Source organism: Anomaloglossus baeobatrachus, chromosome 2 (genome assembly GCF_048569485.1).
Source record: "Anomaloglossus baeobatrachus isolate aAnoBae1 chromosome 2, aAnoBae1.hap1, whole genome shotgun sequence".
Lineage (NCBI taxonomy): Eukaryota > Metazoa > Chordata > Amphibia > Anura > Aromobatidae > Anomaloglossus > Anomaloglossus baeobatrachus.
The window spans coordinates 662,711,874-662,737,662 of record NC_134354.1 but is presented as its reverse complement, the minus strand read 5'-3'; the positions used below and the strand labels follow the sequence as shown (position 1 = coordinate 662,737,662).

General features: G+C 46.1%; 1 protein-coding gene across 1 annotated transcript in view; it reads right to left on the bottom strand.

Moving 5' to 3' along the window:
• MBD6 (methyl-CpG binding domain protein 6) overlaps nucleotides 1-21,578 on the bottom strand; it is a 123,646-nt gene extending 102,068 nt beyond the window's left edge. The window contains exon 1 of the mRNA XM_075337078.1: nucleotides 21,189-21,578. The gene's annotated coding sequence lies outside the window, so the exon portion shown is untranslated. The remainder of the gene's footprint in view (nucleotides 1-21,188) is intronic.
• Nucleotides 21,579-25,789: the final 4,211 nt, after the last annotated feature.

Genomic DNA, 25,789 nt, shown 5'->3' with positions numbered 1-25,789 from the left:
GCCGGATCCGGCACGATACAGCGTAAGGTATAATGGCTGTCTATGGACGCCGGATCCAGCAACAACCGGATTACATGGACGGATCCGTTTTTTTTAAACTGAGCATGCTCAAACTGGCACAACACAGCTAAAGCTACTAGCAGGTAGTACCCGGGCATTGTCCGGGATAGTAACTATCTCTGTCTCTCTCCCAGTCTCTGTCTGTGTGTTGTTGTCTGTCTGTTTTTCTGTCTCTCGCTCCCCATCTGTCTGTCTCTCTGTCTGTCTCTTTCCCCGTCTGTCTGTCTCTATCTATGTCTCTCTCTCACTCTATCAGTGTTCCCACCGACATCATATTACCTCACACATAAGCTTCTTATACTAACAATGTCCTTTGTTCCTATAGCAACCAATTACAGCTCCTATTAATAACCTGTAGTTCCAGGCTCCATTCACTTTAATGGAGGTAGCTTTTTGGAGAGTAACTGTAAAGCGCGGGGTTAGGTTTTCCTGTCAAAACATAGTCTAGGATGTTCCCTGAGTCACATGAGGCGTCTGTGCAAAATTTTGTGATTGTAAATGCGACGATGCGGATTCCTTTAGCGGACATACACACATACATACATACACACATACACTCAGCTTTATATAATAGATGTAGCTCCTCCATTGCAGAAAAAAAAATATTAAAAATAGAAATATTAAACTTGTTCCAAAACCTTTGTATTTGGTTTGTCATTTTAAGGTAACTTTACATGATTGGGTTATTTCTCAAAGGAAAGCACCTATGGTACTTTGGGTGGTCTTTGTTTAAAAAACATTGTGTATACAAATGGGGAATTTTTTTTTTTTAAATTAAGGTTTTTTGAAACCTTACATATGTGTTATATATGTAATAAAAGGGGATTGAGGGAGTTAACCCCTTCAAGACCGCCGATTTTTCGCTTTCCGTTTTTTTTTCGCCATTCTTCTTCTGAGAAACGTAACTCAGCTGCGGGGCACGGGCCGGCTCTGAGTTGGGGCGGGCCAGTGCTGCGGAGGGGAGGGAGCGATTTATCTACCTCTCTCCTCCATAGCCGGCTATTGCCATTCTCGCCCTGAACTTGTGGTACACCGGTGTACTGCGATTTTTCTCTCGCCCCATAGACTTAAATGGGTGCGAGAGAAAAAAGGAACGCATTACAATCGCAGCATGCTGCAATTGTTTTCTCGGTCAGATTAGGGCTGAGAAAATAAATCGCTCATGGGTGCTGGCACACAGGCTAATTATTGGTACGAGTGAAATGCGATGTTTTATCGCACTCCACTCGCACCGATTTTCATGCCGCGTGTCTTAGGCCTTAGTCACTTCCTCTTTCACCAGGCCGGCTGCTGACAGTGACAAGAGGTGAGTGTTTCTGCTGTTCTCAGCTGTGTAGCTGTAATCAGCAGAAATAAATGAGCGATCAGACTGCTACCCTAGGGGGCTAATAAATAATAAAAAAAAAGTTTTAAAAAAGTTTTTAAAAAAAATGTAAAGAATAAAAAAAAACTAAAATTTCAATCCCCCCCTTTTTCCCAATTGAAAATTAAAGGGTTAAAAAATACACATATTTGGTATCGCCATGTTCAGAAATGCTCGATCAAAGTATAAAATTAATCTGATTCGTAAATCTGATCAGCGTAGCTGCAAAAAAAAAAAAAACAAAAAAAAACAAAACTTCAACATTACATTTTTTGGTCGCCACAAATTTTGTGCAAAATGCAATAACAGGTGATCAAAATGTAGCATCTGTACAAAAATGGTACCATTAGAGTTGAGCGAGTACCTAACTATTTGTACTCGCTATACTCATAATGAGTACTGGCTAATACTCGTGTACTGGTTACGAATGCGCGTGCAATACAGGTCAATGGGGAAAACTCACAATGTAACGAGTAACCTGAATTTTGCACTAATCGCTACTCGCACGAATAGTACGGCATGGAATTTTTTTGCCCTTTTCCAGTACACTATATGGTAAAACTTATGGTTTCATCTACAAGTACAACTTATCCCGCAAAAAACAAGCCCTCATATGGGAAGACAGACGGAAAAATTAAACGAAAATAGGATAATCTGCTGGGGGTGAAGAGGTTTTAAGGACTGGGAAAAAAATGTTTTCAGTGAAGCCAAATCTTCGTTATTTACATCACCTTGAATGGAAACTGCTCACTAAAATTTGCCTACAATGCTTGATAGGGGAGGTGTAACGATGTTAAAACATATCAAATGCCAGGGGCCTAAAGTAACTCAGATGGTATATTTACGTAAGTGCCTATAACTGTATCTCACATACCTAATGGGGTAAAGTGATTTTGGGGCTAAGATGGAAATCAGATTTTTCACGCCACGTGTCCCTTAAATGATCGCAATCCTAGAGGTGATTTTTGTTTTTTTGCACATAATGTCTATGATATCTGATGTCTTCTAATTTTCTCACGTCTGGAAAAAAACATAAAAACACATGATTCTGTAAATGGAAACAGAGCTATATAGAAGAATTAATCTAAAATTCATTTTAGAAAAATTAATATTACAGACTGAAATGGAGCGTGGCACGGGGTGATATGTGCCTAGCTTCCTCATCTCTATCAGGATAAAACTAAGCCAGCTGAAACACTACGTCAAGCAAGATAGACTTTAAGATAAGGGGATGTCCAGATTAATAGAATAGTTGTTTTTATGTATGTAAAAGGAGAAAGATGAAGATGCTTATATTTTAACGGGACCTGTCAGGTGCAATATGCACCCAGAACTACGAGCAGTCCTGAGTGCATATTGCTAATCCTGCCTAACCATCCCTGTATACACTAGCATACATAAAGAGATCTTTAGAAAAAGGATTTCTAAAGCTCTTTTACGATATGCTAATGCGTCCAGGGACTAGTCACAAGGGCGACATTTCCCCCGACTAGTCCGCCCTTCTAGAATGTTAGCACTCCCACAAGAGCGTGCCAACATGCTATTCAATGTCCATTGCCCAGAGTCATCAGTAGTGACTTACGTACAGCTGTGTCCATTGTCACCGCTTCATAATGCCAGGTTTCGGGTCAATGACAGCTGATCAGAAGCCACGACACTTCTGATCATGTGCACTAGACCTCTCTGAAGCCGGGACACGTACACCCGGCTTCATACTGCGCATGACCAGAAGTGCGGGGACTTCTGATCATGCGCACTGTGCCTAAGCCCAGCATTCCGAAGTGGTGACAACGGACACAGGTACGCGCATCACCGCTGATGACGCTGGGCAATGAGCATTGAATAGCATGTTAGCATACCCCTGTGGGCATGCTAACATGCTAAGAGGGTGGACTAGTCGGGGGAACTAAAACCCTTGTGACTATTCCTGCACGCATTAGCATTTCATAAAGGATCTTTAGAAATACATAAAGAGATCTTTAGAAAAAGTATGCTACTAGATGCTGAGACAGATTAGCAATATGCACCCAGAACTGCTCGTGGTACTGGGTGAATATTGCACCTGACAGGTTCCCATTAACACTAGAACTACTGGACTCGTGACACCTATATAGAAATACATGGTGCAAAGTAGTCAAAATGACTACCTCAGTAGTTCTAGTGTTAAGGGGAACCAAACATCAGGATTTTCGTATATAAGGTAAAGCCTTGATAATATCCGGGCGGGTTATGCACATGGACTAACTCCCCCAATCCCCCCCACCCCTCCTCGCCGCCTGTTCTTCCCTCTATCTGGCTAATTGCAAGTTTTTCCATTCAGTAACATGGAGTCGGAGTTGGCGCCTGCGCATAGCGCTTATCTCCGGCGCCATGTTTCTGCTACGATATCGTCTGCCACAGCTAATCGGTAAGATCAGCTTTTCTCCAGTCCTGATGTGACTGTGCGCGCTCCCACGGTCACAACGAGATCTGAAGAAGCGAGGGCACATGCGCCGCCCTCTCATGAACAATACTAGGTAATGCGGGCTTCAGAAACACGGCGCCAGAGATAAGCGCTATGCACAGGCACCAACTCCGACGCCATGTTACTGAATAGAGAAATGTACATAGAGCCTGAGAGAGGGAGGAACAGGCGGTGGGAGTGGGGGGGGGGGGAATCCATGTGCATAACCCGCCCAGATATTATCATTAGAGGTGCAACTGTCAGTCAAAAAGATGATGAATTTTTAAACTTCACAAACTTGGATTTCGCTGCCTAAACATCCGAGCTGCCCACTAATGGTATGTAGAGAATCAGCCTGATAGTGCCAGCACTGCACTGGCTTTACCTTATATACCAAAATCCTGATGTTTGGTTCCCCATAAGGTCTCAGTACCAATCCAGCTTTTTTCAGCACAGGAGAGAATTTCCAGTGAATTTGATTAGTGCTGTGTGTGAATGGGCCGGACGATTGCTTATTTTATCAGTTAAGAGATCATTGATTTCCATAGTAAGTATACCAGCCTTAGGCCATGTTTACATCACATTTATGATGTTCATACAAAGAAACCTCACCGAACTTACTAAATGTGCCCAAAATGTTACATTACCCAGAGAGAAAAATTAAGAACACTCATTCAATTCTATGGTTTTACATTTAAAAAAAAATGCGGTCCTTAGAAGTTCTAAACATTAATCAAAAATAAACTCAGATGAGCAACAACACATGGCAAAATCACACTGTGTTAATATTTATATAACAAAGACAAAGCCAACATGCAAAAGCAGTGTGTGAAAAATTGTGTGATACCATTGATTTACATGAGCGACGTCCCGTCTGCTCCTTCAGAATCTCGCGTGCTTACCATTCTCACCTTCCCCTCCTAGTGCTTGCTCCTTGGCTTTTGATGCGCACTGCGCATGACCGGAACCTCAGGCATCTTCTGAGCATGCGCAGTGCGCGTTTGAAGCCGGCACGCAAACACCAGGATGAGGCGGCAAGAATGGTAAGCACGCGCAAGCGAGATTCTGAAATAGCGACGGTCACGTCGCTGATGTAAATCCATGGTATCACGCCCACAGGGGCGCGATACCATGGAAAGCATGTAGATGCCCACAGGGCGATGAGACACCCATGGGGCTAGACACTTATACTATTCACATAAAACATATGAAAGTAATAAAATGTTATTTTATTACTTTCATATTACACAATATAACAACACAGGGATGGATAGGAAGGGGTTAATAGCTCTCACAGGCTCCTGCTTGTAGGTCAGAACACTTTTTTGACCTGACAGGTTCCCTTTAAAGCGGGCTTTACACTCTACGATATATCTAACGAGATGTCGGCAGGGTCACGTCGTAAGTGACGCACATTCGGCATAGTTAGTGATATCGTAGCGTGTGACAGCTATGAGCAGAAATACTCACCTTCTCGTTCATCGTTGACACTTCGCTCATTTTCTAAAAATCGAACGTCCGGTTGTTCAATGTTCCCGAGGCAGCACACATCGCTCCGTGTGACACCCCGGGAACGATGAACACAGACTACCTGTGGCCGCTGGCAATGCGGAAGGAAGGAGGTGGGCGGGATGTTATGTCCCGCTCATCTCCGCCCCCCCGCTTCTATTGGCCGGACGCTGTGTGACGTCGCTGTGACGCCGAACGTCCCTCCCCCTTCAGGAAGTGCATGTTCGCCGCCCACAGCGAGGTCGTTTGGAAGGCAAGGACGTGTGATGGGGGTTACAGCATTGTGCGACACGGGCACAAACTTTATTTTTCTGTCCACAGACATACGAGAGCTTGCTCTTTGTGAGATGAGTTGTATTTTTTAATGACGTCATTCATTTTACCAGTTAGTGTACTTAAAAACGGGGGGGGGGGGGGGAATCCAAAATGGGGAGAAATTGTAAAAATAAAAAAAAAAAACAACACAGTTCTGACTTTTTTGGAGGAGAATTGCTTTTACAGTGAACACTTTGTGGTAAAAATGACCTCCCAATATGACTCTACTCCTCCATACGATTCCAGTGATAACAGACGTCCAGTGTTTTTTTAATTATTTTAGTGGTAGAAAAAAAAAAAAATTATTACGACTAAAAAAACCTACATTTTGTCATTCTTGAATTTTTTTTGTTTACTGATCGAGGTAATGATTTAACATTTTGATAGATCAGACTTTCCGGAACGCGGCTATACCACATATGTGTATTATTTTTATTTCTCTGACTTTTATTTTTAAAAAGTAAGCGAGGTGATTTGAACTTTTTTTTTTAAAAACATTTTACTGTTTTTAATAGTTCCCTTAGGAGACTTGAAGCTGCAATCATCTGATCACTTGTGCTATATACCGCAGTGCCACTGTATTGCTGCATATAGTGAAAATCAGTGTCTTCTTCGAAGCTCAACACAGGCAGAGTTTCAAAGGAGCCTTGCTATGACAAGCAGGGGGGTCTACAGCTGTGACCCAGTCACGTCACAGGGACTCCGATGGGAGCTTAGAATGACATGACCACATGCTGTCGCATGTTAAATGCCAATGTCACAGTTTGACAGTGGGATTTAACAGGTTAACAATCATGAGCAGAGCTCTGCTCCATCCAAAATTGTTAGAAGCAGGTCCTAGCCATTATCTGCCAAGTATGGGGCAGGTCACCCTGTTAGTCCGCTCCATACACTCACTTTCGGTTTGTGCAGTAAATTTATTGCGGATGTCATGAAGGTGTTATATCTCTTTTTCAATTTGATAATTACGTCCAAAGCCCTTTAGTGGGCTGCATGGATTACTGCCTCATTAATCCATCATCAATTAAACAGATAAAAGGTCTGGAGCTGATTCCAGGTGTGGCATTTGCATTCAGAAGCTGTTGCTGTGAACCCACAACATGCAGTCAAAGAAGTTCTCAATGCAAGAGACACTGACCATCATTATGCTGAAAAAAAAAAGAAATCCATCAAAGAGTCAGAGAAGAAATGTTAGGAGTGTCCAAATCAACAGTTTGGTACATTCTGTAAAAAAAAAAAAAAAAAAAGCGCACTCATGAGCTTGGGAACTTAAAAAGGCCTGGATGTCCATGAAAGACAACAGTGGTAGATGATCGCAATATCCTTTCCAAGGTGAAGAAAAACCAAACCTTTCATCAGCCTTAACAATAGAAAAGCCAGACTACACTTTGCAAAGAAAAAGATCCAGAGAAGCCAGCCCAGCACATACTTTGTACAGGTGAAATTAAGATCACCATGTACCAGAATGAAGGGAAGGAGAAAGTATGGAGAAGGCTTGGAATGGCTCATGATCAAAAGCATACCACATTCTCTGTAAAACATGGCCGGGCATGCATGGCTCCCAATGGCACTGAGTGACTGGTGTTTATTGATGATGTGACTGAAGACAGAAGCAGCCGGAAGAATTCTGAAGTGTCCAGGGCTATACTTTCTGCTCAGATTCAACCTAATGCAGCAAGGTTGATTGGACGGCACTTCACAGTACAAATGGACAATAACCCAAAACATACTGCAAAAGCAACCCAGGAGTTTGAGGCAAAAAAGCGGAATATTCTGCAATTACCAAGTCAATTACCAGATCTCAACCCTATCAAGCAGCATTTCACATGTTTAAGACAGAACGTTAGGCAGAAAGACTCACAAATAGTGATGGGCGAACCTGAACAGTAAAGTTCGGAGTCCGTACTGGATACCTAATGTTTGTGCACGGACCCCGAACACGGATTTCTCAGGGAAGTCCGTCTTACTGTTCGGGTTTGAAAAGAAAAAAATAAAAGGCAAAAGAAAGAAAATAAGAAATAAAGCAGCACCGTTATACTTACCGACCTTCCCCGCGGCTGTCACACTACTTCGGGTCCGATCATTAGTTTTCATACATATTCACCTCTTCTCAGCGTATGTGATTGGTTGCAGTCAAACTGGACCCCCATCCTCTACTCTGTCACAGCATCTGTGATTGGTTGGATTCACACGCTGTCTACGTCCCTATTGTGGTGTAAAAATAAATAAAACAAATGGCGTAGGGTCCCACCATATTGTGGTACCCAGCACAGCTAAAGCAGAAAACTACGGGCTGCAGCCCACAGCCATGTGTTTATCTTGGCTAAGTATCAAAATAAGAGGATTCCTATGATTTTTTTTTTTATTATTATAATTATTATTATTTAAAGAATTTTCAAAAACAGCATGCGGTTCCTCCCCCCCTCCTCATTTTTAAACCCAGCCATGATAAAGCTGACATCTGAGGGCGGATATTGTTAAGCTGGGGAGGCCCATAATTATTGCCCTCTCCCCCAGCTTAAAAATAGCCCACGGCTGCCCAGAATGGTCACATCCATTAGATGCGATAATTCCGGCACTTTACCCAGCTCTTCCCGATTGCCCTGGTGCGGTGGCTCATTGAACTCAAATGACTTCACCTCAGGTGAACTCATTGGAGTTCAATAAGACCTGCATCTCCTGGCAGAAAACAGAGGATTTTTTTGGACCAAGAGATGCAGATTTGGTGCAGAAATTTGGTGTAGAAACCAGGGCTGTGGAGTCGGTAAGCCAAACCTTCGACTCCGACTCCTCAATTTCTCTTGCACCGACTCCTCCATATATTGCTTATAGTTAGGTGAAAAATGTATTGTAGTACATGAACATGTGTATGTGAACATCAGACATTTAATAATTTTTAAGATACAATAATCAAGATATTTGGATAGAACATAAAATATATTTATTTGATACAACTTTAGACCACAAAACTAATAAATTGTAAATATGTAATACACTATGTAATATACAGTAGATTACATATATATCTTGTGTGTATATATATATATATATATATATATATATTACATATTGCATTACATATTTACAATGTATTAGTTTTTTGTGTGCTAAAGTTGTATTCCAATAAATATATTTTATGTTCTATCTAAATATCTTGATTATGGTATCATAAAAATAATTAAATGTCTGATGTTCACATTGTACTACAATACATTTTTCACTTAAATATAAGCATTATACTAAATATTATTTAGTAAAATATTCAGCACATTCTGCATTATACTATTGTCCCCAATTTATTATATATTTTAGGAGTCGGAGTCGGTGCATTTTATACCGACTCTGACTCCACGACTCCACAGCCCTGGTAGAAACTCCAGCACCAAATCTGCATCTCCTGGCAGAAAACTGTTTCAGGCTATGTGCGCACGTCGCGTAAAAACATGCAGTTACGCTGCGCTTTGTAGCGCAGCGTAACTGCATGCGTCCTGCGTCCCCTGCACAGTCTATGGAGATTGTGCAGGGGCCGTGCGCACGTGGCGTCTAAGAGCGCAGCGCTTCGGCTACTGCCGAAGCGCTGCGCAAAAAGAAGTGACATGTCACTTCTTTCCTGCGCTTTGCCGGCAGCTCCTGCTCTGTCTATGGCAGGAGCTGCAGGCAGAGCGCATGGAATCGGCGCTCACTACGGACATTTCTGCAGCGATCTAAAGCGCACATGTGCTCTTCAGATCGCTGCAGAAATTTCTGCAGGGCTTGTACGCAACCTGCGCACATAGCGTCAGTGTGGTTTTCTGCTAAGAAATGCAGATTTGGTGCTGGAATTTATACATCAAATTCCTGCAAAAAAATCTGCATCTCCTGGCAAAAAAAAACACCAAAACCGCATCACTTTTTGATTCTTTTTTTGTCAGGAGATACAATACTGGTGCACGAATTGGGTTTATACATACCAACACCAAATTTGCATCTCCTGGAAAAAAAATGCGGTTTTCTGCCAGGAAATAAAATTCTTATTGAATGCAGTGAGTTCACCTGATGTAAGGTTACTTGCGGTCAAAGGTGTGGTACCGTGGGAACCTCCAGTTGTGACCACAAGTAAACTCGGTGACGTCGGACCTGGGTATTTGAGAGATTAATAAATTGGAGAAAGAGGGAGGTTTTTTTGTATTTTATTTCAAATAAAGTATTTTTTCAGTTTGTGTTTATTTCTTTTCACTTATAGGGTAAGTAATGGGGGGGGGGGGGGACTCATAGACCCCTACCCATTACTAATCTAGGGTTTAGTAGTAGCTGTCAGCTGTTAATAACCCATTATATTACCCGATTGCCACCAAGCCAGGGCAATCAGGTAAAGTGCTGGAATTGTCGCATCTAATAGATGTGACAATTCTAAGCAGCTGCAGGCTGATACTTTTTACAGGCTGATACTTTGGCAGCTGATGAGAGTATCGCACTGCTCTCTCGTTACACTGGTGTAACGGGAGAGCAGTGCGATTCTCGCATCACCCGGCAACAGAGGAGATAGGGAGATAAATCCCTCCCCTCCACAGCGCCCGCCCTCCCCTCCTCAGCTGTGATCTGATCGCACGATTGGACCACAGTCGCATGATACTCGGCTCCCGCTGTGCTATGAGCGTGAGCTGAGCGTCATGCGAGGACTCGCACTAATCCCCGTGTTGCCTCAGCCTTACTAATAGGCTGCTAGCCAGTTACTGTGCATCTACATGTGTGAACAGCACCCTATACAAGCCATTTGTGTGTAAATTTTATCATCCAGCAATCGCCCCCTCCATCGATTGGAAGTGTGTGAGTGATTTGCTTTTCTTGCACCTTTGCTGCATCCTTCTAGTGCATTAGTTCCTTGGCCTGAGCAGGTTATAACTGCTGCCCTCTATTTGCTGTAAGTAATGGCTGAATTTTTGGAGGAGACTTTTATCCCTCTTTTTGTTGCTTTTTTATTCACATATGAAGTGGGCTCAATTTTCAGATTTATATTTTTTAAAAATATTTAGAAAACCATGCATCATTTTTTTTACACTTCAAAAACAATTGCTACTAAGTGTTGGTATACCAAATAAAATCCCAACAAAAATACATTTGAGCGTTAGGGTAACGTAGAAAAATCTGCATTTGGTGTAACTGCCATGTGCCTTTAAAGGGAACCTGTCAGCAGAAATTTCCCCTAAAACCTAACAGATTCCCCCTCTGCAGCTCCTGGGCTGCATTCTAGAAAGGTCCCTGTTAGTATTGTGGCCCCTTTCTGACCAAAAAAAAGAGTTTATAAAGAGGTACCTTTTTGGCTTCGGATTCTATAAATCAGACACGGGGGCGGGCAGCCTGATGGCCGTTATTCTGCCCCCTGGTCCTGTATGCCGCCCCCATCGCTGATTTCCATACTTTTGGACGCCGCCCACTGCTCCAGCCATCCCCGCGCATGCCCAGTGCCAGTCTCACGGGACTGAGCACTGTGACTGCTGGTGACGTGTGCGCAGGCAAGTGATTATGGGCGGGACTGTGACTGTTATCAGCAAGTACCCGCCCATAATCTCGTGAGCGCGCAAACCTCTCCAGCGTCACACTGTGCTCAGTGTAGATGCTAGACTGTATGGGCTGCTTCCAGGGATGACGTCCCTTTGTCACGTGATAGGGGCGTGTTCAAAATACTATCACGTGATAAAGGGATGTCATACCTGGAAGCAGCCCATACAGTCTAGCATCTACACTGAGCACAGTGTGACGCTGGAGAGGTTTGCGCGCTCACGAGATTATGGGCGGGTACTTGCTGATTTGCTGATAACAGTCACAGTCCCGCCCATAATCACTTGCCTGCGCACACGTCACCAGCAGTCACAGTGCTCAGTCCCGTGAGACTGGCACTGGGCATGCGCGGGGATGGCTGGAGCAGTGGGCGGCGTCCAAAAGTATGGAAATCAGCGATGGGGGGCGGCATACAGGACCAGGGGGCAGAATAACGGCCATCAGGCTGCCCGCCCCCGTGTCTGATTTATAGAATCCGAAGCCAAAAAGGTACCTCTTTATAAACTCTTTTTTTTGGTCAGAAAGGGGGCACAATAATAACAGGGACCTTTCTAGAATGCAGCCCAGGAGCTGCAGAGGGGGAATCTGTTAGGTTTTAGGGGAAATTTCTGCTGACAGGTTCCCTTTAAAACAGCATTAACAACCTCAAACATACAACCAAGATCATTAAAAACTTTAACGTAAAGAATACCAAGGAGTCTTATAAATAATGATATGGCCAATGCAGAGCATTGCTCTCACCATCATCGAGTGACTGGGATTAAGCGGGCTATACACACTATGACATCGCTCAAGTGAACTCGTTGGGGTCACGGAATTTGTGACGCACATCCGGCCGCATTAGCGATGCCGTTGCGTGTGACACCTATGAGCGATTTTGCATCGTCGCAAAAACGTGCAAAATCACTCATCGGTGACATGGTGGTCCATTCTGAAATATCGTTACTGCAGCAGTAACGAAGTTGTTCCTCGTTCCTGCGGCAGCACACATCGCTAGGTGTGACACCGCAGGAATGAGGAAGCTCTCCTTACCTGCCTCCTGTCCATAATGCGGAAGGAAGGAGGTGGGCGGGATGTTCGTCCCGCTCATCTCCGCCCCTCCGCTTCTATTAGGCGGCGGTTCAGTGACGCAGCTGTGACGTCGCTGTGACGCTGAACGAACCGCCCCCTTAGAAAGGAGGCGGTTCGCCGGTCACAGCGACGTCACAGGGAAGGTAAGTCCGTGTGACGGGTCCGGGCAATGTTGTGCAACACGGGCAGCGATTTGCCCGTGTCGCACAACCAATGGGGGCGGGTACGCACGCTGGCGATATCGGTACCGATATTGCAGTGTGTAAAGTAGCCTTTACTTGAACAAACAGAAGGATTTATTCAAGCTACATCCAAGATCTCTGGTCAGTTCTCCAAGATTTTTGGAACCACCTTTCTACCAAGTTCCTTTAAAAACTATGTGCAAAGTAAAAATGCTTAAAAAAAGGTTCATTTTTATCAATTAACCAACTATAAAGTAAATGAACAAATTATAAATCTAAATCAAATCTGCATTTGGTGTGACTGCCCTGTGCCTTTAAAACATCATCAATTCTTGTAGATAGATTTTGAAGAAGCTTGTCAGGAAGGTTGTTCTAAACATCTTGGAGAACCAACCACAAATCTGTGGATGTATTGAGAATTGATTTTCTGATGCAGTTTTAAAAGGCAAAAGGAGGTCACACTAAAAAATGATTTGATTTAGATTTCTCTTTTAAGTAATTATCGTTCTAAAAACCAAATTGATAAAAAATAAAATAGTAAAAGTTAATTCAGATGTCTTTTTTTCTCATATGTTTTTCAAGGATATAATGTGTAACCCAATCTTGTGCTATTTGTTTTCTCAGACTGAGTGGTCCGCAAAAAAGCATGAAGACTTGTGTGATATCGATCCGAGCGTCAGATCAAACTCACCAACGCAAGTCCAGTGAGTCGTGAAAAAAACAAAAAAAACAAAAAACAAAAAACAGACACACTAACTGGTTGAAAACTTGTGTGAACATAGCTTTACATATTATTAGAACACTCAGCCTACCTTTTTGCCTGGTGATAATACACACATGTCCCGCATTGCAAGAAAACAGTTTTGACATGTACTATAACACGCATTGTTTAGCAGTCACACATCCATGACCCACAGCTTTCAGAATCGTGGGGCATTGTGGTTAGAATGGCATGTCAGGACCTGAAATGTTCAGTTAGTGACTAAGGTACCCTACACCTGAAAGGGTCTACTCTCAAAGTACAATGTACTAACTACACCAGGGGTATACTAATTACTGGAGACTTAGACTGCGTGCCTACGATCAGTATTTGCAGTGTTTTGGATGTAGCATTCTTCAGCTGTGTCCAAAACGCTGCGGTGTACAGTACAAGCACAGTGGATGAGATTTCTAGAAATCCCGTGCCCACTGTGCTTATTTTTCCCGCAGCAAAATCTGACCTGCGGTGCGGCTTTACGTGCAACATGTTAATTATTTGCTGCAGAGTCGCAAGCGTCCTCCGGAGAACAGAAGAGAGATCGCAGCACCACGAGCCTGGATCATGGGCTCGAACAGCTGCAGTCTACTGTGGAGGAAACTCGCGGCTCCACAGGTCAGGACCCGCCACATTCAGGACGCAGCAGGTCCTGATCGTGGGCACGTACCCTTAGGCTATGTGCCCACGCTGCGGATTTACGGCGGATTTTGCCGCGGATTTCCCGAAAATCTGCAGCAGCGGCACTTCCAAGCCATTTCAATGGCATTTTGGAAATGCTGTGTCCATGCTGCGGATTTTTCCGCTGCGGATTTGCCGCGGATTTTGATCCGGAAAAATCTGCAGCATGTCAATTGTTTGGTGCAGATTTGGTGCGGATTTTTGGTTTTGAATGGGGGAAAAAAAAAAAAAAAAAAAATCCGCATCAAAATCCGCGGCAAATCCGCGGGTACATTCTACCGTGGACACATAGCCTTAGGAGACAGAAGCGGTTTCTGGAAAACTGCAATTGAAGTACTGAGAGCATTGAGACTGAAAAGCCTGCACCTAAAAGTCTCATTTTAAGAGGCTCGTCTGCTCTTTTTCCACAAGTCTGCAGTCACTGTATGTGTCACGCACTATGTGACTGCAGACTTGTGATTCCTCACATGGCTCGTACTGTACACTATGAGGATTCTCTGCTGTCCGAGCTGGGAACAGCGCTCATGTGGCTGCAAGTATGAGATATACAGACTCCCGACCTCGCAAAATACATTAGTAAGGCTGGTTTCCCACTACGTTTATTTAACATCCGTCCATAACGTTTTTTTAGCGGAAAAACGGATCCAGTGCAAATGCGTTTTCACTTCAATGCATTTGCAATGGACTCGCGTCCACCTGCGTTCGCATGCGTTTGCGTGCGTTAGACACAGGATCCGTACTTTTGCGTTATTTTAACATGTTTCAAAAACGCTACTTGTAGCGTTTTTTATCTTTGTCAAAATAACGCATCTCACAGGATCCTTCACATTGCGCCGCGAGCTGCAATGCATTTCAATGAGCGCTGGATCCTGCCTAGCAGAATGCGTTGAGTTGCGTTGTAACAGGATCCTGCTTTTGTACTGAGCATGCCCAGAAAGTACTGGGTACTGGGTACATGATTCTTTACTGTACGAGCAGTGAGACTATGGAACTCTCTGCCACATGATGTTGTAATGAGTGATTCACTACTAACATTTAAGCAGAGCCTGGACGCCTTTCTTGAAAAATGTAATATTACCAGTTATGTATATTAGATTTTATGACAGGGTATTGATCCAGGGAACTAGTCTGATTGCCGGATGTGGAGTCAGGAAGGAAATTTTTTCCCCATTGGAACTTGTTTGCCACATTGGGGTTTTTTTGCCTTCCTCTGGATCAACATGTTAGGCTACAGGTTGAACTAGATGGACTTAGAGTCTCCCTTCAACCTTAAAAACTATGATACTATGATACTATGCCCAGAACCAGTCTCGCGTGATCTGTCTCTCTCTCCTACTCCCTCCCTCACCCTCTCTATCTGTCTTTCCCCCTTCCTCTCCTGTCTCTCTCTCCCACCTGAGAGCTGCGGACACTCGTAACCAAGGTAAATATTGGGTAACCACTTCTCTTAGTTACCCGATGTTTACGTTGGTTACGTGTGCAGGCAGCCCTGCTCCTAGCAGCTGCAGACACTCGTAACCAAGATAAATATCGGGTATCCAAGCCCGATGTTTACCTTGGTTACGAGCGTCTGCAGCTGTCAGAAGCCGGCTCCCAGTCTGGCACGTTTAGTTCCCCTCACTCCCAATCACATGACTCCAATGCCCGCCCCTAAACATCCAGTGACAGGATCCTGCAAAATAACAGATGCGTTAGCATGCGTTTTTTGCTGTAAAAGCAGGATTCGCTTTTGCAGCAAAAAAACGTTCCTGACGCATGTTAAAAAGACGTAGTGTGAAAGCAGCCTAATAAGGGTGTCAGGCACAGTGTGATCGGATTCTGGCCGGGAGTATGCACATTCCCAGCGCTGACACCAGAGAATATAGAGTGACTGCCGACTTGTTATTTTAGACTGGACAACCCAATTAAGATGAAAATCATGCAACTATCTAATATATAAAGCTGAGAGTGTGTGTGTGTGTGTGTGTGTGTGTGTGTGTGTGTGTGTGTGTGTGTGTGTGTGTGTGTGTGTGTGTGTGTGTCCGCTAAAGGAATCCGCACCGTCTCATTTACAATCAAAAAATTTTGCACAGACGCCTCATGTGACTCAGGGAATGTCATAGACTATGTTTTGTCAAGAAAATTTAACCCTGTGCTTAAAGCCCGCTTTACACGCTGCGATCTCGCAAGCGAGATCGCTAGCGTGCGTACCCGCCCCCATTGTTTGTGCGTCACAGGCATATCGCTGCCCGTGGCGCACAAAATCGTGCGGACCAGTCACACATACTTACCTGTATAGTGACGTCGCTGTGACCGGCAAACCGCCTCCTTTCTAAGGGGGGCGGTTCGTTCGGTGTCACAGCGACGTCACTAAGCGGCCGCCCAATCAAAGCGTAGGGGCGGAGATGAGCGGGCCGAACATCCCACCCACCTCCTTCCTCCCTCATTGCTGGCGGGATGCAGGTAAGGTGAGGTTCCTCGTTCCTGCGGTGTCACATGTAGCGATGTGTGCTGCCGCAGAAACGAGGAACAACATCTTACATGCAGCAGCAATGATAATTGAGATTAGGGGGGGGGGATGTCACCAATTAGCTATTTTGAACGTTTTTGCAACAATTCAAAATCGCTAATAGGTGTCACATGCAACGACACCGCTAACACGGCCGGATGTGCGTCACAATATCCGTGACCCCCAACGACATCGCTTTAGAGACAGGCGACGGGGAGAGAGACAGGCGACGGGGAGAGAGACAGGCGACGGGGAGAGAGACAGGCGACGGGGAGAGAGACAGGCGACGGGGAGAGAGACAGGCGACGGGGAGAGAGACAGGCGACGGGGAGAGAGACAGGCGACGGGGAGAGAGACAGGCGACGGGGAGAGAGACAGGCGACGGGGAGAGAGACAGGCGACGGGGAGAGAGACAGGCGACGGGGAGAGAGACAGGCGACGGGGAGAGAGACAGGCGACGGGGAGAGAGACAGGCGACGGGGAGAGAGACAGACACACAGATACAGACAGACAGAGACACAAAGATAGAGAGAGACAGAGACTGATACAGAGACAGACAGAGATATATACAGACAGACACACAGAGACAGAAAGGGAAAGAGACAGACAGAGAGATAGACAGACAGACAGACAGACAGAGACTGGGAGAGAGACAGAGAGACAGTTAACTATCCTGGGCAATGCCCGGGTACTACAGCTAGGTATCTATATTTTAGGCAGTTCGGCCTCACACGGTGAGAAAATCGGTGCGAGTGGAGTGCGATTAAAAAAATATCATTCCACTCGGACCAATATTAGCCTGTGTGTCAGCACACATGAGTGATTATTTTCTCAGCCCTAATCAGACCGAGAAAACAATTGCAGCATGCTGCGATTGCAATGCAATCATTGTTTCTCTTGCACCCATTCAAGTCAATGAGGTGAGAGAAAAATCGCACTGCACTCGTGTGCCAGGCTGTTTTCTTCGGTTCTGCTGTCTCCCACTCCTGACCGCCGCTCATTATATTCATTGATTATTCACCGCACTCAGGACCTGGAAGCATCGCTGGGGACCGCATCGCTAGGGACAGCATCGCGGGGACAGGTGAGTATTCACAAAGCAGTGTGTGTGTAGTGATGTCCAGGAGGTCACTGGAGTTCCCAATGAACTCTGATGACATCCTGATGACACCCGCGCTATAGCTGGTGTCAGGACGGTGACTTCACGGGTTCATCAGAGTTCATTGGGAACTGATGAGTCCCCGATGCTGTGGCTTCCAGTTCCTCACTACACACACAAAACACATATACACACATATGTATGCACACATAGCAGACACATTTGGATAAACCAAACACATACACACACATTGCGCATATGCATGTATATACTGAAAACACACACACACACACACACACACACACACACACACTGTTGGATACTCACCTGTCCCCAGCACTGAAGTCTCCGGCGCTGCTCCGGCTTCCAGCTCCTCAGTGGAGAAAATATTCAGTGAGTATAATGAGCGGCGATCAGGAGCGGGAGGCAGCAGAAAATATTTTTATTTACAAGACCTGTGTTTTCTCCGGTACCTGTCACACTGATGTCACACGGATCACATCAGTGTGCGATCCGTGTGACAACTGTGCTGCAAGAGAAAACGGACATGTCTCTGCGTGAAAGTGCGGGGTCATGAGAGGTCACACGGTCTGTGTGAAAACACGGCTGTGTGAGTACCAGTACAGGCACAGTGCAGTGAATGCCCATTGAGAGACCCTTTGAAATGAAGACGCTTTCAGCTGCTGTCAGCATGCTAGTAGGTGCAGTTTTCCCCAGCAATGTGAACACAGCCGATAGGTCAGATGTTTCCTTCAGGCGTCTGCTGCAGATTACACATTTTGCATCACAAAGAGAGACGTTCAAGCTGAAGCGACATGTCCATGGTTCACCCCATGTGAACTCAGCCTTGGGAAAATTCAACAGCATTTCTAAGGCTGTCAAATTCGGGGTAGGGAGACCATGACACAAATGTGCGGGTCCAGTCTGGGGCTACATTCACACATCCACGTGAAACGTCCTTGTGCTGTCCGTTTTATCTTGGACAGCGCACTACTGACCCATAGAGTTGCATTGATCCATTAAGATAAATTTTAAAAAGGCATCTCTTTCTACCATCCGTAAGACTCAGAACCCCTGTCCTATTCTCATCCATTTTTTGTGGCTCAAGCTCGCCCCTTAAATGTAACGTGTCACCAGATTTTTCCCTTATGAGCTTCGTCCACCACCATTGCGCTTTTATATACTGCATTCTAGAACGCTGTATATAAGAGCCCTGGCCGCTCTATAAAACATAAAAAACACCTTTACTTTCTCCCCTAGGGGGGCGATCCGGTCCGATGAGTGTCGTTGCTCTTAGTCCGGTGCCTCCTCTCTTGTGATCGCAGTCCTCCTGCCCAACCCCGTGTGCATGATGCGTCCTGTGTTATTCACAAAGAGGCCTCCATAGTGGTCCTGCACAGGCGCACTTTGATGTGACCTGCTGAGGGCAGAGCAAAGTACTGTAATGCGCAGGCGCGAGAAAAAGTCATAGACTGCCTTCGAATGCCTACTACAATACTTTCATCTGTCCTCTGCTGGGCAGATCATGCACGCATGCGAAAAATCACAATGACGGCCACTGTGTGAATGACGCAGGACACGTTACGCATACGGGGCTTGGGCAGGAGGAGCAGCACCGAGACCAGCAACACCCATCGGATCGGATCGCCCCCCTAGGTGAGTATAATAAAAGGTGTTTTTTAGGTTATACAGCCTGGACTCTTATATACAGTATTCTGAATGCTGTATATAAGGGCTCACTGATGGTGGCCGCAGCTCATAAGGGAAAAACCTGGTGATTGGTTCCCTTCAACGTCTATGGAGATCTGATACATGGATGAAACTAGTAAGAGATACTTTATACTTTAGTGCTCCATCCTAGTCTCATCTGATACATTAAGGCTAGGCTCACATTTCTGTTGTTTTGCATCAGTCACATGTGTTGCTTGACGCTTATGACTGATGCGTTGTACAACGGATGACAAGAATTAGAATTCATTGTCGGACTCCGTTGTAAAAGAGAGAGAGCGATCAGCTGATCGTTCACAATAGCCGGACGGCTTTTGAGAGCGAACAGATGATCTCCCGGCGGCCGGCTAATGAGAGCGATCAGCCGATCGCTCTCATTAGCTAGCCGCCGGGTGATCAGCCGATCGCTCACGGCAGCCGGCCGCCGGGTGATTAGCCGATCGCTCACGGCAGCCGGGTGATCAGCTGATTGTTCGGCCGCCTTGAATGTGTGCGGGGGGCCGAGCCGAGCGGGGCCATGGCGCTGAGGACGTCAGTGCCAGGGACTCCATGGCTGGGGACAGGCGAGTGTGTGTGTATCTGTGTATACCTGCCGAATGCGGGAGGGGGCGGAGCCGAGCGGGTAAGTGTCGGTCTCCCTGCACACGTAGCCAGGGTAAACATCGGGTAACTAAGCAAAGCACTTTCCTTGGTTACCCGATATTTACCTTGGTTACCAGCGTACACCGCTTAGCGCTGACTCCTTGCACACGTAGCCAGGGTAAATATCGGATATCTAAGCAAAGCGCATTGCTTAGTAACCCGATGTGTACCCTGGTTACGTGTGCAGGGAGCCAGAGAAAGCATGCGCAGCAAAATCCTACGGATTGCGCTGCTCAAAAAACGTTACAAGCTGCGTTCCTGCCGCCCGGCGGTCAGTCGTTCCACGACTGATCAGTCGGGCGGAGGATGTAACACAGCGTCATCAGTCACAATCCGCCGCTCATACAAGTCTATGGGAATAACGGAATCCGCCAAACGGATTCCGTTGTTTACCAGAGCCGCGGATTGTGATTGATACAAATTGACGGAAATGTGAACCTAGCCTAAGAGTCATAAAAACAGTTTACCTGCTTCAGTTGTAGAGAAATGGAAACAACTAGGATGACATCTGAGGAAGAAAAAATGGTGCAGATGGTAAGATTGACATGGATGTGTGCCTATGGCCTGGGGCTGCTGTCACACGTCCAGCATTCACAGTATGGTCTGCAATATCTGGAGTAGCAGCAGGCCTCTTCACCCACAGCCTCATATTTGCCAGTCAAGCTGATGGGTTCAGGTCAGAAGATGCCCAGTGAGTCCGTGGATGTCAGGAGTGAGTCCGGCCGCACAGTGACCTCCTAATTTACAATTATACAACATTTTTAATGCAGTTATAGCAGAAAGTAATAGCATTACAGGTCTGCATGACGCTGTCACGAACCGGGATCAACATGGAAATATAATTCCCAATCAGAGGGGAAATCAAGCGCCATGCATCCTCTGTAACGCTGGGAGAAAAGACACATGAAAATAAAAAGTTGCCATAAATCCCCAATCATCCCCTGACATTGGGCATCGCCGGGCGGCTGCCATAGCGATGCCCAGACAACAACCTGTCAGGTGATTGGTCGTAACAGAAAAAAAGAAGATCCCATGGACTACTATGGAAGGTGACAGCTATATGACATCTTCGGACAAGAGTAACCCAGCGTCTGCATCCCACCATGACGTATATTTACACCATGCATACAGCTGCGCCAGCACCGGTGAAGATATAGTGGAGTCCTGGTAATAGCAGGCATTGTGCCCTGTCAGCCTGGACTCAGGACATGGCAGCTCCTCTCCCTGCCCCCACACCTGCACAGGTGACAGCCTCCTGTCATGGAGGTGACACAGGCACCAGCTGCCATGCTGGGCACCACACACGGGCACTCACCTCCAGCAGATGACGTTGGTGACAGGCTGCCCCTTCCTGCCAGGCCTCTGCAGCAGGGGGCAAAAAAGGGGCACAACAAAGAGCAATAAACTCTTTATGGCTTCCCTCTCATTCTTGTTATTGTTGTGTTTGCTGGGTGTTGTGATGTCCTGGCAGCAGCAGCCCCTCCTTCCACGGCTCCTCTAGGCTGGCACCGGGGGCTCCGTGTCTGGCTGCATAGGAAAGTCGTGCAGTGCCCACAGGACCTGTGTGCCCCCTGCGGCTCCGTGCGCTCACAAGCTAGGGGCAGGTAATGCAGCTGGCTGGCTCAGGCCTGTGCTTGCTCCTAGATTTCCCAGCTACCCCTGCCTCTCTCTTCTTAGTGGCTGTTTTCCTTCCCTGGGTTCCAGAGCCAGATCATGGAGTTTCCTGTTGCGCATGCGTGCAGAGGAGCGAAGGGCAGCCCTGGGGATTCCATGCCCACAATACACAATCCGCACTACGGAAGCCGGAAGGGTTGCTGCGGCCGCCATTTTGCTTGTGGGCAAATAAATACGTAGCGTTTTATTTTCTAACCTTCTTTCCCACCAGCATTGGAGGGGTTAATGACATCGTTATTCGCCATTATCACTTTTTTAACATATATATTTAGTATCGGTAATAATTAGTTGTGTGGCGCGTTCACTATCTGCACAAAATGGCTGGTGACAGGAACGGGTTTTGTGACATAAACGAGGATCACAGGAGGGGAGCGACAGGCGGGAGAGCGGGCCGTGCCCTGACATGGAGGAGGGTGTAGGAGCGCGGCCCCAGTGTATACGGCGGCCACTGACCACATATACCTACATATTGTGTCACCTCAGCGCCTGTATACAGTGGCCACTGACCACATACAGTATATCGGCATATTGTGTCACCTCAGCCCCTCTGTATACAGCGGCCACTGACCACATACAGTATATCGGCATATTGTGTCACCTCAGCCCCTGTGTATACAGCAGCCACTGACCACATATACCGGCATATTGTGTCACCTCAGCCCCTGTGTGGACAGCGGCCACTGACCACATATACCGGCATATTGTGTCACCTCAGCCCCTGTGTGGACAGCGGCCACTGACCACATATTCTGACATATTGTGTCACCTCACATATATATCCCGGCATATTGTGTCACCTCAGCCCCTGTGTGAACAGCGGCCACTGACCACATATACCAGCATATTGTGTCACCTCAGCCCCTGTGTGGACAGCGGCCACTGACCACATATATCGGCATATTGTATCATCTCAGCCCCTGTGTACAGCGGCCACTGACCACATATTCTGACATATTGTGTCACCTCAGCCCCTGTGTGTACAGTTACCACTGGCCACATATACCGGCATATTGTGTCACCTGTATACAGCGGCAACTGACCACATATACAGGCATATTGTGTCACCTCGGCCCCTGTGTGTACAGTGGCCACCAATCACATACAGTCAGGGCCAGAAATATTTGGACAGTGACACAAGTTTTGTTATTTTAGCTGTTTACAAAAACATGTTCAGAAATACAATTATATATATAATATGGGCTGAAAGTGCACACTCCCAGCTGCAATATGAGAGTTTTCACATCCAAATCGGAGAAAGGGTTTAGGAATCATAGCTCTGTAATGCATAGCCTCCTCTTTTTCAAGGGACCAAAAGTAATTGGACAAGGGACTCTAAGGGCTGCAATTAACTCTGAAGGCGTCTCCCTCGTTAACCTGTAATCAATGAAGTAGTTAAAAGGTCTGGGGTTGATTACAGGTGTGTGGTTTTGCATTTGGAAGCTGTTGCTGTGACCAGACAACATGCGGTCTAAGGAACTCTCAATTGAGGTGAAGCAGAACATCCTGAGGCTGAAAAAAAAGAAAAAAATCCATCAGAGAGATAGCAGACATGCTTGGAGTAGCAAAATCAACAGTCGGGTACATTCTGAGAAAAAAGGAATTGACCGGTGAGCTTGGGAACTCAAAAAGGCCTGGGCGTCCACGGATGACAACAGTGGTGGATGATCGCCGCATACTTTCTTTGGTGAAGAAGAACCCGTTCACAACATCAACTGAAGTCCAGAACACTCTCAGTGAAGTAGGTGTATCTGTCTCCAAGTCAACAGTAAAGAGAAGACTCCATGAAAGTAAATACAAAGGGTTCACATCTAGATGCAAACCATTCATCAATTCCAAAAATAGACAGGCCAGAGTTAAATTTGCTGAAAAACACCTCATGAAGCCAGCTCAGTTCTGGAAAAGTATTCTATGGACAGATGAGACAAAGATCAACCTGTACCAGAATGATGGGAAGAAAAAAGTTTGGAGAAGAAAGGGAACGGCACATGATCCAAGGCACACCACATCCTCTGTAAAACATGGTGGAGGCAACGTGATGGCATGAGCATGCATGGTTTTCAATGGCACTGGGTCACTTGTGTTTATTGATGACATAACAGCAGACAAGAGTAGCCGGATGAATTCTGAAGTGTACCGGGATATACTTTCAGCCCAGATTCAGCCAAATGCCGCAAAGTTGATCGGATGGCGCTTCATAGTACAGATGGACAATGACCCCAAGCATACAGCCAAAGCTACCCAGGAGTTCATGAGTGCAAAAAAGTGGAACATTCTGCAATGGCCAAGTCAATCACCAGATCTTAACCCAATTGAGCATGCATTTCACTTGCTGAAATCCAGACTTAAGACGGAAAGACCCACAAACAAGCAAGACCTGAAGGCTGCGGCTGTAAAGGCCTGGCAAAACATTAAGAAGGAGGAAACCCAGCGTTTGGTGATGTCCATGGGTTCCAGACTTAAGGCAGTGATTGCCTCCAAAGGATTCGCAACAAAATATTGAAAATAAAAATATTTTGTTTGGGTTTGGTTTATTTGTCCAATTACTTTTGACCTCCTAAAATGTGGAGTGTTTGTAAAGAAATGTGTACAATTCCTACAATTTCTATCAGATATTTTTGTTCAAACCTTCAAATTAAACGTTACAATCTGCACTTGAATTCTGTTGTAGAGGTTTCATTTCAAATCCAATGTGGTGGCATGCAGAGCCCAACTCACGAAAATTGTGTCACTGTCCAAATATTTCTGGACCTAACTGTATACCAGCATATTGTGTCACCTCAGCTCCTGTGTACAACGGCCACTGACCACATATATCGGCATATTGTGTTACCTCCGCCACTGTATATACAGCGGCCACTGACCACATATACCGGCATATTGTGTCACCTCAGCCCCTGTGTGTACAGTGGTAACTGACCACATATACAGGATGCAGTGTGTGCGGCATGTACCCTAAATTTCTGAAAAACGTGATTCAGACAAAATTCCCAATGGAAAATTGACTGTAATGAGGGAGTCACTCTGACCTCACATCTGTCCCGTGGTCCGGCAGTGTCCATCTTTTCACGCCTCCTTTTAGAAGTGCACAATAGTGCAGTTGTGTAGCCCCATTACCTTCAGGTCGCCTCACGGTCTTCACGTGCTGGAAATCTTCCGGCAACAGGTACGTCAGGTTAACTTGAATGGGAATCGTGACGCCACTCTCGGTAATTGCGGTCAGGGGGTGACCGCCACTGCAATTTAGAGAGCGTCTGGGGCTGATGGTAAATGCAGTCTGGTGTTGTGGCCTCCCGAGAGTGAGGCTGGCCCCAGGGGCTCAGGTGTAAGTGTGTAGTACCACAGGTCGCAGAAGAACTCACACACAGGCAGCAATGTCTTTCAGGGTTTTTACTCACTTTTCGGTGGTAGAGTGACACAACCCGGGCGATGCTATGATGAACCAGGTGGAATCAGGTATCCCTCAGGCTGATATAGGGGTGACTGCTGACTCGCCTTCCTAGAACCTTTGGTTCGGACCACCCCTGACTTGAAGTATATCGTGGGATGCATCCAGGGAAGTCGCTGCTGCCTTTCTCCCTTTTCTGACCCGTTTGCTGACAGCGTGGACCAAGTATAAAATGGCTCCAGGCTCGATCCTCCTTATGGGCCCCCTCGTTGCTGTTGATACTGCAGGTTCTGTGTTGGTTGGCGTGGAATCTGTAGTCCCACCGCCTGCAGGATTTAGCAGACCATTAAATGGATATCTGGCTCTAGGGACCTGTACCCCATGTGTGCATTCATTACCAGGAGTCCCCGTACTCGACTCCTTACTGCTCTCTTTGGTGTCTTTCAGTCTGACTTGGTGGTAATGTTCTCCCCTGCCAGCAGCCACTGCACATGCAGGGTCTGACAGTGTTCCGCTCTTCAGCCCTACACTTCAGATACGGCTGCTCCACTCCTTCTCTGACTGCCACTGCACAACTCTCTTCCCAGCTTCACTACAGCACCACACTAACTGAGAAGCGAGGGCTACGCCCCCTTCCTGGGTCTGCACAGGGGTCCCCTCTAATGTGTGTGTGTGTGTGTGTGTGTGTGTCCTGGTCAAAGGGTGCCTGTGTACACACCCTATTCAGCCTTTGGGATTACCTGTTTGTACTGACCAAGCGTGGGTGCAGTGCTCAGTGCCACATTCCCCCTTAGTTATCAACAGCACGTCCTCGAACTGTAAAGACAAGAATATTTTAAAAATGCAAACTTTTCACA